Source organism: Bubalus bubalis, chromosome 22, assembly GCF_019923935.1.
Source record: "Bubalus bubalis isolate 160015118507 breed Murrah chromosome 22, NDDB_SH_1, whole genome shotgun sequence".
Taxonomy (NCBI): domain Eukaryota; kingdom Metazoa; phylum Chordata; class Mammalia; order Artiodactyla; family Bovidae; genus Bubalus; species Bubalus bubalis.
This window is the reverse complement of record NC_059178.1, coordinates 11,811,251-11,814,287: the sequence shown is the minus strand read 5'-3', so window position 1 is coordinate 11,814,287 and position 3,037 is coordinate 11,811,251. Positions and strand designations below refer to the sequence as shown.

The 3,037-nt window shown below is 48.4% G+C and overlaps 1 non-coding gene across 1 annotated transcript; it reads left to right on the top strand.

Moving 5' to 3' along the window:
* The first annotated feature begins 844 nt into the window (after positions 1-844).
* On the top strand, positions 845-915 carry TRNAC-GCA. Its single transcript has one exon. It is a non-coding gene; the product is annotated as a tRNA-Cys (tRNA).
* Positions 916-3,037: the final 2,122 nt, after the last annotated feature.

Below are 3,037 nucleotides of genomic sequence, written 5' to 3'. Positions count from 1 at the left end.
GCCGCTCAGCACACGTTCCTGGCCCCCTAGCATAGATACTGTCTCAGGTACTTGTCCCTGGTGTTCTCTTTCATGCCGTGAGGCTGAGCACTGATTTTTTCTGGCTATGATGACTGCCCACCCCCACCGGCATTGTCACCACAGGCGTCGCTCTTCCTGGGAGCCACAACCTCCCTGTCCCCCGGTGGGCGGAGCCACCACTATCCAGAACTCCCAGTGCCCACAACGGTCACAGGCTGTACCCAGCTTGCAGATCTGGGCCAAGGCTGCAGGGGCCTGCACCGTCCCATCTGCCCTTCTGTGCTTCTGTCTCCCTGCTGTGTGGGCTAGATCATCCTACAAATTCTTCAGTTCTCTGCCTGTGGGTCCAGGAGAGTGGAGTGGGGTGTTGGGAGGAGACTGGGGGGAGGGGAGTTGTGGCAGGGGTGTCTGGTCATGAATGCAGTCAATAAGACTCAGCCTCTGACCTGCTTGCAGCCCGGTGGAGGGCATCGGACTGTGATGGTCCACAGATAATCTGAGCAACTCGGGGAGGCGGCAAGGGAGGATCGCAGAGGCCCCCTTGCCATCCCTACAGCAAAACAGAGTGCCCTTCAGCAGGACCTGTGCCCTTCAGCAGGACCAGAGCTCTGAGGTTTCACAGCTGCTGCCGCAGCCCATGTTCCAGCACTTCCTGGAGCAGGGGCTTATCGCGTCCCCTGTTCCCACCCCTGAAGGTCAGGCATGTTTCAAGCGCCAAAGCTTCTTTTGTGGGGAGCATAGACGTGGCTCCACTGAGATAGAACACCAGAGCCTACTACCCAGACAGAATCTGCAAAAGGGTCCATTTTTGTGCCCTCTGTTTTCCCTGGTGGCTCAGTGGTAAAGAATCTGCCTGCAATGCAGGAGACCTGGGTTCGATCCCTAGGTAGGGAAGATCTCCTGGAAAAGGGGATGGCTACCCACTCCAGTATTCGTGCCGGGAGAATTCCATGGACAGAGGAGCCTGGCAGGCTATCGCCTATGGGGTCGCGAAGAGCTGGACACGACTGAGCAACTAACAGTTTCACTTTTCCCAAATTCAAACATCACAGCAGCCTTGTCTTGGAGCAAAGCAGAGTCCCAGCTTTCCAACATAGACAGCTATTGAATGGAGCAACATAAAAACGAATACTGAAACTCCCTTAAGGGGCTCCTCCTCAGAAACTGAAGACAGATTCTTGCTCACTCCTGTGTGATCTGGAAGATCAATTGCATTCCAGAATCTTCTAGTTTAAAAAAAGCAAGCAACCAGCAAGGAGTTTTTAGTCTGCCATTTGTCTGGTTTTTGGCACAGCAGCAAAATGGCTAAATCTAGATCTGGGGTCAAATCCCAGCTTTGTCACTTAACATCACTTAACCCTCTAAGCCTCAGTTTCTCTCTCTATAAAATAGGGATAATTCCACAACCTACTGTATTTGGTTGTTATGAGGATAGATTAAAAGAACCTATCTTAAGTACCGAGTATAGTATCTGGCACATAGGTAAACAGAGCAGGGGCCTGTGGTCCTTGGCCCCCATGTCCTCTGCCTGCCCTTCACAGTCTGTGAAAAACTTTAGCCAATAAATAAGTTTAATCAAGAAAGTGAGAACATGCAAAAGCAAAGGAAAACAGTCAAAGGAGACCAAATAATAATAGTTTAGTCATTAAGCATAGTCAAGGACCTTGAGTTCCTTCTCAAGGGCTATAGATAATATTCTAGCCATATCCTGTGAGCTGTCTGATAGACACCGAAACCAGCACAGGGAGAAGTGAACTATGCGACAGCCGATTGCAGATGACATAAGCTGCCACAGTTCTGAGAACTGGCCTCAGGAAAATGGAAGCAAACAGACCCTGAACTGAAGATTAACTGTATGTAAAACAATCGAGATGACGCTGGTCAGACAGCTGATGACCAATTTCGAGATGACTGTCAGAGCTGACTGAGCTATCTCTGCTTGTAGGCCTCTCCATCTGTCTACAAACGCTCTAGCCACTGATCGTCGGTTGTGGGGACTCAGCCTTTGGACAGGATGGACTTCCCCATTTGCCAGCATCCAAAATAAAGCAGACTTTCCTTTCCGCTAACCTTGTCCCGCTATTGGCTTTTGAACAGCTGCTCAGCCAGACCACACTTTCAATTACAATAGGAAACAATAAATGTTCATTGTTGTTGTTACAATTATTAGCAATTATGAGAACTGGTGAAAGAGTAGGACAAGGTAATTCAGACTAAGACAAATGATAGAGAGTTTATAGACATGTGTCCTTACTTCAAAGTAGAAATTAAATTTACTGTATTTCAGTGTATCCTACTTGTTTGCTTGTACACATGCCAAAACCAGAGACATAGCACATCATACAGTGGAAAGAATATGGACTTCAGAGTCGGACTGTGCTCACATCCCCGTCTTTTACTTCCTGAGACATTTGGGCGAATCATCTAACCTCTCTGAGCCTCAGGGTGCATGCGTGCATAGTCGCTCAGTCATGTCCAACTCTTCGTGATGCCATGGACTATATAGCCTTCCAGGCTCCTCTTTCCATTGGATTTTTTTCAAGCAAGAACACTGGAGCAGGTTGCCATTTCCTCCTCCAGGGGATCTTCCTGACCCAGGGATCGAACCCGTGTCTCCTGCCTCTCCTGCACTGCAGGCGGATTGTTTTACTGCTGAGTCTTCAGGGAAGCCCTGAGCGTCAGTGCATTCATCTACAAGATGGAGTCATAACAAACTTGTAGGATTGTGCTGAGGATTTTAAAAAAAACCCTCTCTTCTTCTCTCGCAGGCTGACACTCTGTCCCATGCGCACAAACAATTCTTACCCTATAGGAGCCCTTATCACGTTGTGCCATATTATCTCCCCCACCATAGTGTAAACATCTTGATTGGAGTGAGCCTGTTTTGTTTGCCTTTCAACCTCTGGTATTTAGTGAGGTCCTTGGACGTAGCTGGTGACCAGCAAAAGCTTGCTAGCTGACTGAATGAATCACAGAAAATGGCAGAAAAATACAGTTGATAGGAAAACGAAATTCA